Source organism: Lontra canadensis, unplaced genomic scaffold, assembly GCF_010015895.1.
Source record: "Lontra canadensis isolate GAN:19392208 unplaced genomic scaffold, GSC_riverotter_1.0 scaffold47, whole genome shotgun sequence".
NCBI classification, from domain to species: Eukaryota; Metazoa; Chordata; class Mammalia; order Carnivora; family Mustelidae; genus Lontra; species Lontra canadensis.
The window spans coordinates 13,643,056-13,656,559 of NW_022631041.1; the positions used below are offsets into that span (position 1 = coordinate 13,643,056).

Genomic DNA, 13,504 nt, shown 5'->3' on the forward strand with positions numbered 1-13,504 from the left:
TTGAAAGTAATCATCATCTTCACAAAACATGTATTTATTCATCTTCAAAGGTAAGTCACAGGAAGAAATGATTTGTGGAGGCTCTGTTGGTAACACTGATATGGTCACAATTACTATCAAGTGAATAATCAGTCTCTCAAAACTTATCAAGTATTTAATATAAATTGGGGAGTAATGAGTTGTAACATGTCTAAAAGGTTGGTGACAGAATACTAAGATGGCAGCTCATATATATAAAATGTTTGAGCTAAATATATGTTAGGTAGAAGTCTTCTAAGTAGTATTCATGTATGTTACAGGGTTTACAAAATGGTCAACAGATCCTTGCAAACGTTAAACAAGATGTTCCCACTTCTAAAAATACATATATGTTTGGTATGCTTGTATATAAACATATACATACATGTGAATATATAAAGATACATGTATATAGATACATAGGTTTGTTTTTATCTGGTAAAAATTATTAACTTTACTACCATTTAATGCAGAGTTTTACACTGACTTAATTGGTTCATGGCCAAATAGCTTCCACCGTCTGGGAGAAGGGTGATACACCTACATATAGAGGTGATGGCAGAGGCATCTTTATCTCCTTCTCTTGCATCATATTGCACACATTTCTGTTTACACATGAAGAGTCATTCTAAACAGACACAGGATGAACACAGCTATTCAAAGATTAGGAAATACAAATGAGCAAATTCATTCAAGAAGCTATGAACCATCTGATGTTATAAGAATGTAAGGAAAATGCATAAGAGTGAGGAGATGCAGTGAAAGTACAATTACAAATCTTGTAGTATTGATATTAAGGCATAATTTTTCCACCTTTACCTGCCCCTCCATTCAGGAAACTAGCGGGTTCTGTGCTCATTGTTTTGTAAGTGGGATATGGTAGAGAGGAAAACAGGACAAGACCTGTAAGTCCTTATAATTTTTATTTCCAGAACCTACAAGTATCAACTAGGGAGAGAATTCCTCATATAAACAATGGAAGGAAGCCAACGGGGGCAGAAGGCTCCCATCTATGACCCCCCCCAAAATAAAAAGATATCCCCTGAACTATAGAGAGAACAGAAGGTAGAGAGATACATAGAGATAGAGAGAGGGAGGAAGGAGAAAAGTGAGAAAAATATGAAAGAGAAAAAAAGAGAGAGGTATTGGTGGGTCTGGCAGATCTCAGGGGATCTAGCAAGTCACCACAGAAAGCTCTGTGGTGTGTCTAGGAAGATGGAGCCCTGGACAATTTCTCCAATATATTCTGTGGTCCATCTTGCACAGAATAGTTCAAGTCACTGGACCTGGAGTAACCCAATCAACTTGGTGATCTATATTTCATTGTCAAACTACTGCAACAAAGTCAAGGAGTACATTGTCCTCCTCCTCTCAACTCTTGCCTTGACACTACATAAGACTCTAGTACTGTGACAAAGCCCTGAGACCTCCCAGGTATGGGGAGTGGTGATGACCCTTGAAGGAACTGAGTTGTTTCACCCACAGTGATTGATAAAATAGAGAGAAAAATTAAGCTGAATTATAGAAAATTAAGTTGATTTTGAGATGAGATATTTAATAGTAATTGCATAAGGATTTTGGACTTAATCTGGAAAGTAATTAATCTGGTAACAATTATAGGAGTTTAAGTGCAGGAATTTAGCATCATGGTTCTTTTCATTTCTTCTCTTCTCTTTTTTTTTTTTTTTTTGGAATGTAGACAATTAAAAAAAAAATCATCATGAACATAAATTGAGGCTTTCAGCCTGGGAAAGCTGAATCAAAAAAAGAAATTAAAAGGTCCAATAGTGTATCAAAAAATTTTTTTCTCTCCTTTGCCAAATGCAAAATTGGTCTAGATGTACAGACGCTCAAACAACAACATACAGCCTTTCTTTGTCTTCCATGCTAAGAGATAAAAAAGATTCAGGGTCAAACAATACCAAATGTACAGGCCTCAAAACCATTGATGTTAGGACATTCACTAATTTTAGCTAAGATACATCTGAAATACTGACAAGTGATTACTTACAATAACATGAAGTAAATTTTTTGAAAAATAAAACATTAATAATTCTGGAGGCTATACCAAAGGAACATGTACCAGTTTAAGGTATCAAACAGTTTGTTTCATTAGTCATTTTGATTCCATGTTCTAAAACCCAGAATTTAGTTATTTTTCTTCTAAGCCAAGAGCTTCCTGTCATGTCAGTATCTGTATTATGAAGTAAAGAAGACTGAGATAAAATGCTTTTATTTATCACAATGGCTGTTATCAATTGCCTAGGACTTCAACAGTATCATGGAAGTCCAGGAAAAGTTCATGCATAAAGTTATTGCCTTAGCTGACTTAGAATTGCCCCATTCAGTGATACAGAGCAACCCTTGGTGAAGCCTTTTAAAAAAGACACGTAGAAAAATGGGTTAACAGAGGCAAATACAGCATCTGCTTTTAGAGCTACTGACTCAGGAATTCTCTCAATTATGAAAGCTTGCAGAGAAGTGATTTTTCATTCTCAAAATCTGGTGATGACAGCATTCCTTACTCCAGAGCTGGCATCATCGCTGTCTTGTGAATCATCACCTGCTCCAGCTACTGATAAATCTACATCCTAATCACCACCCATGTTGTTCTTCATCTCAGAGAAGTGATCAAAATTCCATGTGTCTTCATCTGAATCATCTTCCCAGTCTTTCCAATGTTGAAGTCCACACTAAACCAATTAAGTTTTGCTTTTTTTTTTGGTTAACCTTGGCCATGACTGACCAAATTCGCCTTTTGTAAACAATGTAAAATTGATCTATTCTTTTACGCTTGGAATCATTTGGACCAATCCAGTGAAAAAGATCAATTTAATGTAAATGTTTAAAATTATCACTTCCTCTAAAACAAGTGAGTGTAAGGTTGGATTTTTCTAAATTTACATTAATATCTTTACTGTCTTCACAAAATTTAATGGAGATGTAGTCCCTTTAATTGTACCACTTTGAAGAAGCTGGCTGTATGGTGAACCCAAGAGGGGTATAGGTGAATGGGTGGGCAGGGGTCTCTCCAACTCTTCTTGCTTCCCTCAGGCTACAGCAGCAGGGGGCTCCCCTGAGTTCCCAGAATGCACCAAGGGGAGAGAACCAACTCTGGTCTTGGGAGAGGAAGAACGTCTCAGCATCACAGTTCTCTATAGAAGATTGTCCGTGGAGGAGATATTAGAGGTTAACGTGCCTTGTTAACATGCTTTCTGGTAAGTGGAAAGATACATTCCTTATTGTACATTAACAAAATTGGGGCTTTACTCTATAAATCAGTATTCCTTGAGGTTGTTTTTTGTGTTCTAGAACTTGAGGTCAACAGCATCAGGGTGAAGTGAGTCAGCTGGATGTGTGTTTTTCTCCAAACAAAGCACTGAAGGGGCTGATTATATGGATTTGGGGTTTGAGCAAAAGAGGGCAAAATGAGTTGACAATAGTGGCAAGGTTGTTATTTTAATTATGAGCTACAGAACTTACTCGGTAAGAAGGGAACTATCAAAGAAAACTTGCACCAGAGTTAAGCAGGCAAATGAAGACCCTTTGACTTGCTACAGGGGAGAAAGACTGAACTCTACTTCCCTGAATCAAAAGATTGGAGGGAGGGTCTCCTGGGTGGCTCAGCTGGTTCAGTGTCTGCCTTTGGCTCAGGTCAGTCCTGGCATCAAGCCCCGCATGGGGCTCCCTGCTCAGCCTGGAGTCTGATTTTCCTTCTCCTTTTGCACCTTCCCCCCCACTCATCTCTCACTCTCTGTAATGAATAAATTTTATAAATCTTAAAAAACAAAAAAAGTAAGAGGGATTGTAAATGCTGAGATAAGCTAGTGAAAAAGTACTGGAGGTTGGTCAGTGGAATGTGTCCAGTACACTGAATCAATACTGAGTTTGAAAATCTTTGTGATTAAGCCACCTGCATTTGCTAATAGGCACTTATCAACTTAGGCTTCTATTCTCCAATGGGAGACAGGGGTCCTATCTTTCTTGATGGTTATGCTTCAGAGATGACTCCCAGGTCCTTGAAAAAGACATTCCTGGGTTGTAAAACTGGTTAGAGGCTGGGAGAGGATTTATCTACATTTCAAAAGCGTAGAGAAAGAATTTGCAATTACGAGCATTTAAAGTAACCACTCTAAGAAAAGGGAGGTTAAGGGCCTATAGTCAGGAAGAGACCTGCCCAAAATATAGTCAAGCTGAGGGGAATGTTAAGGCCATCTTGGTCAGTGAATAGAAAAGGTGGTGAGAGACACAGAAATCACACCAGGATAAATGGATTATAGTTCCCAGTTTTGTCAAATAATTTTAAGTGGTAGCCTACATTGGGAGTTAGGAAATACAGGTCTTACAAAGGTCTTAGAGAGTAGTGACTTTTTTTTTTTTTTTAAATCCTGTGACAGTAATCTTTCCTGCTTTAGGAAGGAAAAAAGTTGGTGTATTAGAAATGAAAATGGGTTATATGTAAGGCCATCTGACATTTGTTCTCAGAATTCCTACTGGTTCTTTATAAACTGGAGTGCATCCTCTTTAGCAAGTAAGTAATTTGTAAATTGTGCCATAATTAGTAAACCTCAAGAAAAAAGGGAAGAAAATAATCACTTAGGGTACACACACCAAGTATCAATAGATGTTCGATATTTTCTCATGGATTATTTCATTTAATTTTCACAATTCTTAGAAGTAAGAATTAATCCATATTTATGGATGAAGAAACTAAACCTAATGCAGTTTTTGAAACTTGTTTAATATATTAATCCAGCTTTATGTTCTTTGGTATTAATGAAGACATCTTCATTGTCACTATCACTACGGAATACAGAACTATAATTGTGAGACCGAATGCTCCCTATAAAAACAGCAGATCTCTCCAATATGAGGAATTTGAGAGGCAGGGAGGGAGTGTGTGGGGGGAAGGGAAGGAAAAAATGAAACAAGATGGGAGCGGGAGGGAGACAAATCATAAGAGACTCTTAATTTCAGGAAACAAAGGGAAGGTTGCTGGAGGTAGGGAGGGAGGGATTGGGTGGTTGGGTTATGGACATTGGGGAGGGGATGTGCTATGGTGAGTGCTGTGAAATATGTAAGCCTGATGATTCGCAGACCTGTACCTCTCGGACAAATAATACATTATATGTTAATAAAAACAAAACAAAGCAAAACAAAAAACAAAGCAAAACAACAACAACAACAAAAAAAAATAGGAACAAAACAAAAAAACCCAGAGGATCAAACTTTGGTTATTGTCAACTTTCTTCCTCTGGTGTGATCATTTCCATATTACACTTTTCCAAATACGCATTTTCTTAGTATTTTACTCAAAGACATCCACTGTGTAGATTATTTTTACTCCAGGGAGGGTCACTGCCAACAACTTGTACAGACATTGTTTTTTTATTACTAACAAAAGGAATAATGGTTTCCGGCTGTTAACCAAAGAATAAAGCAGTAAGCACCTAACTAGTAAGTTTGCTAACGTACTTTTTTACTTGAAGCTCCACATTTTAGTAAAATTATTGACTTTGATATGCAATTTTCATCCTCTTGAGGCATTTTCCCATCCATCTCTAAACTTGATATATATAGGTTACTTTCATTTTAATACACACTCTAAATCTACTTGATAGATGGAGAGGAAAAAAATAGTCTGACCTTAAAGTAGTAATTCTTTAGAAGAAAACACTGTATTTCTCCATTTCAATTTTAGAGCAACTGTCAATTTAAAGTGTTCCATTGATTATATCATCTTACAGGATTTTGATGATGTTAGATTTGGAAATATAATAATTTCTGTTTATTTTAACTACATCAGCTTTAAGCGTTTGTCTTCAAAGTCAAATACTTTCCAATTTATTTTTTTAATACTTTCCAATTTAAATTGCTTTGTTTTCATTATAAGTACTATTTAAATACAATAGATTAGTCATGTTGAAAAAAATCAAACTAGTTCACTTTGGATGGCTATAGATTATCAGAGGATGAAATAATATAAATGGCATAGTTGGGCTCCAGAAAATTGCTAAAATAAAGGCAATTCATACTGAAACATCCAAAATTGCACTTATTAAATCATGTGCAAGCCCACTCACTTTAAAGTGTGCAATGAGTTATTTTTGTGCTATGAAGATTGCCAGAGTTTTGGATGTGGTTGTCAGTCCTTAACATTCTCTAGAAAAATGATCTGAATTGTATAGATCTATTTCATGCATTTAAGTAAAGAGTAAGTATTACACTTACAGATCAACTGATGCCACCCCTTGATATCTATTCTGGCTTTCTGCAGCAGAGAAAATTGTTTTCACTGCATAGACCAGTGAGTAGATTGGTCATCAGGCTAGCATCTTGTGGGGCTTCACCTCAACACGGACATTTGCATACATTTTCACTTAATTGTCTTTCTTTCTTCCTTTCTTCCTTTCTTTTACTTTTAGAAAAGCAGGAGAGAAATGCTCTGGCAAATTGCAACTACCTATGAGGATTTCATGAGAATTTGAAATGATATTTGCCAAGTGCAAAGCACTAGATGAATACACAGAGCAACATGCAAAATTACCAAGAGGAGACTCAAAGAGGATTTTCTAACTTTATAGCTCTGTACTTACTTTGATTTTAACATCATTTCCAAAAGTAATTATTTTGCTTATGACTTTATTTGGGAAATAATACATTATAAATAGGAAATATAGATACCACATAGCACAGATAAAAGTGAAATTATGTACACTCAAAGGATCCCAATGGGAATGTTGGCTAATCTGGAACTATGGTTCCCAGAATCATTTTCCCTGTATAGTTCCAGCTTGGTATTGGTCACAATAGAAATTTGCATAAGATTTGGACCAATGAATCAGCAGCCATCAACTCCCTAAAGTCATCAAACTCACCATAGTAGGAGGCAGAGAAAGACAGTTGTGGAGGGGCTGGGGGTCCCAGTGTATCCTCACTCTGAATTTTTCTCTTCTTTTTGACCACTGACTTAGTGACTTATAATGACTTACAATCTTCCAGCTCCCCTTTGTAGATACTTACTAATGTCTCATTCTGATGATAAATTCCTGAGTGCATAATACTCATAGTGGCTCTGTTTCCTTGATTAAAGCCCGACTAATCTATTGAGAATATTTTCATTAGTATTCACTTGTACATTTCTTTTTTTATTATTTTTTAATTAATTCAGTCAACATTTAATAGTCACTTTTTATTCTTTGTCCCTCCTTCCTTTCTCTATTTTCTTGCTTCCTTTTCTGTTTGTCTTATTTATTATTTATTTATTTATTTAAGATAGAGTGAGCAAGAGACAGCATAAGTGGGGAGGGGCAGAGGCAGAGGGAGAAGCAGGCTTCCCGCTGAGCAAGGAAACCAAAGTAAGGCTCCATCCCAGGATCCTGGGATCATGACCTAAGCGGAAGGCAGACGCTTAACCTACTGAGCCACCCAGACACCCCACCTGTTTGTCTTTATCAGAAAGTAAGCAGTATGAGAACAGAGACCTACACCTTGTTTCTCCAACATGTCTTCTACACCTGCAACATATCACCATTGTTTCTTGTACAACAATAAATTATTATGTGACTTGAATAAATAGTATTAAAATGATGTGATTTAGTAATCAAATTATGAAAACTGTTTTCCTAATGAACATTCTGATTAATTATTTGAATCTAAGTTCCCATCACCTTCATCAGTCTCCTTGCAGTTAACTGTAACCCAGTGTTGTGTAAACATAATACAATTTGCCTCCATTTACAGAAATGTTCATTGTCTTCTAAAAATAATCAATTACATGATTTTGTAAATAATGGTAAGTGTAAGTATCATTTATGAAAGACTAAATTTAGATTAAGGAGAGACTATGGTTACAAATTATATTTGCTCTGTTTTCTTTGTAAAATATTTTTCTTAAAATTCTTACTACTTTTTAAATAATATACACTAGAAATAGTATATTAACTGACTTAAAAAAACTTTTAAGTCAGGAAAAGCATTTAATCTGGATATTGCAGTTATTAAATGAAAAAGTTTGAAACACTGATTCTTTACATTTATTTTAGAATGTAATTTTGTTTATGTCCAAATGGTTCTGTTTTTAAAACAGGAATCTGTCATTTTTCAGAGGGGTTAACTCTATTTTCAAAAAAACACTGCCACAGTAGTGTTATCTTTTTTATTTGAGGCCAGGGATGTTGACAAGAATTAGTAAAAACACTAATGGAAATGAGCACAATGAAAAGCATCCTAAAATTATTGGGACATAGTAGTTTATCAGTTATCTTTGTTGATGGTTATTATGGTGAATCAGAGATTCCTAATCAAGATATTTTTAAAATAATGTTAGGACTTGGAAACAATTCCTAATTCTGAAGCTTGAGCAAAGAAGCTATATGACATTGGCTTGTTTGTTGGAAACCTCTCTAAGCTTGTTTTCTGATACATTTATAATGTAAAATAATCACAGCTATGCTTGCTGAGAAATTACAGATGTAAAAGATGCTGTAAGTAGTAGCAATTTGAACGTTAATATAATTATTACTAACAATGATTTATCCTGTTGGTCCTGTTTTTCTTCCCAGGTGTCAGCCCAATTCTGTTATTTACATTTGATAACTCTGTCGTATATGGATCAGCTTCAGATTTTCTCTTGTTATTGCCCATATCTTTTGTTCAAATGAGAAATTTGTAAGAAAGAATTACCCAACTGAATGAGTCATAAAATCAGCATGGACCCATGACTTTAGGTACTAGCACTCACTGATGTGCTTTACTGGGACCCAAAAAATTACCTTCACTTTTCAGAAGGACAACATGGCAAATGTGAGCATGTTTAAACTCTGCATTATAATAAATCTCTAAATATAGACCCTCTCTACCTAAAAGGAGGTCTGTGTTTTCCTTCCCTTCATCTTGAATTTAATTTCATGCTGAGAATTCTATTGAGTTAAACTTGTACGAAATAATAATTCTTGGCCATGTATTTTTTTTTTAACTACTCTTAATTTTACTCTTTGCTCTGTAGCCCTTCCATTATTAAAACTACAAAGCAAAACAAAACAAGGTTAACATGCTTTGCTCCTGGTGAAATAATGCACAATGTATTTCAGTATTTGTTTCAATTTCTCAGCTCTGAGTTCTAAAATATACTCTTGATCTTTATAACATAAACAATATCCTTGAAAACAGTTTGAGAGTGATAAGGATTTATGCAATGTAAAGTGTCAAGAGAGTGGAGAACTTGCCACATGAAGTTGATGCTATGAATTCCAGAGGAGGATAAAAGAACAGATCCAAAGGGTATAAAGACCTAAACACAATAGAATGTATTTCTAACTCACCTAACCATCCAGTGCAGGTGTTCCTTGTTGATAGGAGGTCTTCTCCATGTGGGGATCCAGTGACTTAGGCTCCCTCCCTCTTGTGGCTCACTCATCCCCTCACACCTCCTTGCTATCTGAAACTCAGTGTCCAGCCAGCTGAAGGGAAATTAAGTGGAGAGGAAAATCACCGGCTCTTAAAAAGCTTTGTTCCCACATCACTTGCACTCTTACTCTGTTTATAAGAACATTCACTTCAAGAAACTAAGATGGGGTAATATAATCAGGTTCTTGAGTGGTACGATGTTTTTCTATGTTAGTAAATGAAATAATTAAATTATCACATCAAGAGTTATCTTTCAATGTCTAATTGGCTCTTAGAGAAGGTTCCCTTATCATCACCTAGAATGCCTCCAAACCAGCAACTGAAAGGAATAGAAGACTTGTCTCCAAGTTAAGACACTTGATAATACTGAGGTGACCTACCTCTTAGAGAAAAGTATTTTATTATCCTTTGTCAGTAAGCACCTGGTTCTGTCAATCCTTATCTTAAAGATTTTGGTGAGTACTTTTTTTCTTTTTCCATTTGAACATAGTGCATGTTTATTATCTCTAGTGCATTAGACATACAAGCTTTTGACAATAAGTGATTTTAAAAAAAAAACTAAGTCTAACCTTTGCTTCCCATCTAGTAGTATTCATATATGAAATGGAAATGTGGCTGCATAAGTGTGTCTGAACCTTCAAATATTCTATCCTTCAGCTCTATTCAGGAAAATAGGCAGTTAATGCCATGTTTCTGGTACTGTTAATTCCTTACTGAGTAATTTGATCTTTGAAAGCTAGAAATTGAGAATTAAGAATAAAAGTACACTTTAGTTGAGACTCTAAACCTTGCTTTAGGAATAATTCTAAAAATGTTCTCCAGGGGCACCTGGGTGGCTCAGTCAGTTAAGCATCTGCCTTCAGCTCAAGTCATGATCCCAGAGTCCTGGGATGGAGCCTCGAATTAGGCTCTCTGCTCAGCAGGGAGCCTGCTTCTCCCTCTCCCCACCCCCACTTGTCTCTCTCTCCCTTTCTCTCTCTCTCTCTCAAATAAATAAATAAAATCTTAAAAAGAAAATTGTTCTCCAAAGATTCCTATAGCTGGTTATTCAATCAAATACTACTCTAGTTATTTCTGTAAAGGGACTTTGCAGATTAAATTCAGATTATGAACCAACTGACCTTAAGAAAGAGAGTTTATCCTGGTAGACTTAATATAATCACAAGGGCCCTTAAAATTAGAAGAGGAAAATAGAAGTCAGTCAAAATATGTGGTGGAAGACAGCAGAGGAGCAATGAGACCAAAAGGGATGTCAGAGATAGTGAAAGCATGAGAAGAACTCAATCCACAATTGCTTGTCTTTGAATATGGAGGAAGGGAGCTACGACCCAAGAAATGCAGGCAGCTTCTAGAAGACATGGGTTACTCCTAGTCAGCAGTGAGCAAAGAAGCGGGAACATCAGTTTGACGGCCACAGAAAACTGAATTCTGGCGCATCCTGAACTAGCTTGAAAGTAAATTAAAATCCAAAATCTCTAAAAAGCAGTGCAGTCCTGCCAAAAACTTGGCTCTTTGAAACCAGAAGTAGAGAATGAGATGAGCAATGTGTGTAGGCTTCTGACTTACAGAACTGTAACATAATAAGCAGCTCTCATGGTAAGTCTGTGTTGAATCTGTAGTAACTTGTTACATCAGCGACAGACAATACCTGCATTTATGGGCCAAGAAAACCGGTGTTTTTGTTTTTGTAAAGATTTTATTTATTTATTTGACAGGCAGAGATCACAGAGAAGCAGGCAGGGAGAGAGGAGGAAGCAGGCTCCCTGCTGAGCAGAGAGCCCGATGAGGGCTCGAGATCCCAGGCCTCTGGGATCATGACCTGAGCTGAAGGCAGAGGCTTTAACCCACTGAGCCACCCAGGCGCCCAGAAAACCGGTGTTTTTAATGTAAGCAGCATAAACTAGTGGAGTGGAAGTGACCATTGGTGCTTCCTGAAGTTTTAAAAATCACTTCACCAAATGAAGTTTTTAAAATGTTCCCTAGAAAACATATACTGTATTATCAGAGCCCCATAATACTGTTTTACAAGGATCTAGGACTTAGGGGAAATAAGGGCAAATATGTAACATTGTTTGAGTTTTAACCTTATGTTCAGAAATGTCATTACTTCACAGAGATAATCTAGCTGATTCCCAATCATCCTGGATTGTATTGCAGCGGTGTGTTTTCAGGCTTTGTAGACTAACAACTTTGGTACGTATTTTCATCCTCTCAAATTTCGATTCTTTTTTTTTATTTGCTACATGAAATCTTGACATCCCTTATGTTGAATTACCTTGACAAAACTGCCTCTAATTCTCAGTGATAATCCATTTGGAGACAACACTGCACTTGTGTTTGAAAACACTTTCTGAAGAGACATCTGATATATACAAGTGCTTTAAAAATCAATAAACTTTTAGAAATGGTGACAAAATGATAAAGCAGCAAACTTCAAAATCTTGCTAACAGTTTTCTTTTGTATCAACAAACATTTATTAGGAATCTACTGTGTGTCTAGGACTTAAAAAGCTAGGATATAATGGAAGAACAAAATCAAGTTGGAGCCAGACAGATCTAGGTTTGAATCAATTATCTAACCACTGACTACATGTAACTTTAGGTAAGTCACCCAATGTCTGGGACTTCAGTGGTCTCACCTGTCAAATCAGAATAGTAATTAATTTCTTCACAAACTATGCAGAGGGGAGTAAAACCATCCAGAGGAGCATGTCTAGTTGATCTTTATTGTAGGCTGAATACTAAGGCTCTAATCCCTGGAACCTGTAAATGTTACTTTTAAGGAAAAAGGATCTTTATAGTCCAAGTTACGATTCTTGAGATGGGAAAATTATTCTGGGTTATCTGCATGGGCCAAAAAATGCAAGCACTAATGGCCATTAAAACAAGACAAAACAGGGACGCCAGGGTGGCTCAGTGGATTAAAGCCTCTGCCTTCGGCTCAGGTCATGGTCCCGGGGTCCTGGGATCGAGTCCTGCATCGGGCTCTCTGCTCAGCAGGGAGCCTGCTTCCCTTCCTCTCTCTCTGCCTGCCTCTCTGCCTACTTATGATATCTCTCTGTCAAATGAATAAATAAAAAATCTTTAAAAACAACACAAGGCAGACGATGTTTTGACACAGAAGAGAAGAAGGCAGTGTGACTATGGAGGCTGATTAGAGGGATGTGGCCCATAAACCAGGGAACATCAGCTGCCACCAAAAGCTGAAGGAGGAAGGAATGCATTTTGCACTAAATAGGTTAAAAATTTTCAGAAAATCAAAGGAGGGAAAGATCAATTCCTACTCGAGAATCAGGAAAGGCTTTATGGAGGAATTCACCTTTGATCTGTGTCTTCAAAACAGCTTATATTTTACACAGGTGCAGCGATGGTGCAGGAAAGAACAATAAACAAGAGGGAAACTATGAGCAAGCTTAATTAATAGGACCATTATATGCCTAGCAAAATGTGGGAGGAAAAGCTATTTAACCAGAGGAAAAGAGAGACATATTCATGGCATACAGTCTCTGGATATTGTCCAATAACTTCATATATTTTGAAACCAAGACCAGCCCCTTATTTTTAAAAATTGCATGATGTTTTATTTTTTTAAACACTGGAAACTCTATCAGAGCTACAAAAGTCTTTCGGAGACTGTGATATGGGGCCTAGCAGAAATGTCCTCAAGAAATTAGCTAGGTAATGTGAGACAATAACAAGAAAAATTACAAATAGTAGTCTGGATATTTCAATTTTTTTAAGATTTTATTTATTTATATGACAGAGAGAGAGATCACAAGTAGGCAGAGAGGCAGGCGGGGCAGGGGGGGAGCAGGTTCCCTGCTGAGCAGAGACCCCCCACCCCCCCACCCCCCCACCCATGCAGGGCTCAATCCCAGGACCCTGAGATCATGGCCTAAGCCAAAGGCAGAGGCTTAACCCACTAAGCCACTCAGGTGCCCCTACTTCAAGATTTTTTTTAACTATCAAATTCCTATGTGAATTTGATACTGAATGAAAGCAGAGAATACCAAAGTTTACCTGCATACTTTTGTTTCCCATTGTGTTTTTTTTTTTTTTTTTTTTTTTTTTTTTTTTT

At 36.7% G+C, this 13,504-nt stretch overlaps 1 pseudogene; it reads right to left on the bottom strand.

Moving 5' to 3' along the window:
- Window positions 1-2,513: 2,513 nt before the first annotated feature.
- Window positions 2,514-13,504, bottom strand: part of LOC116876711 — a 30,017-nt pseudogene continuing 19,026 nt past the window's right edge.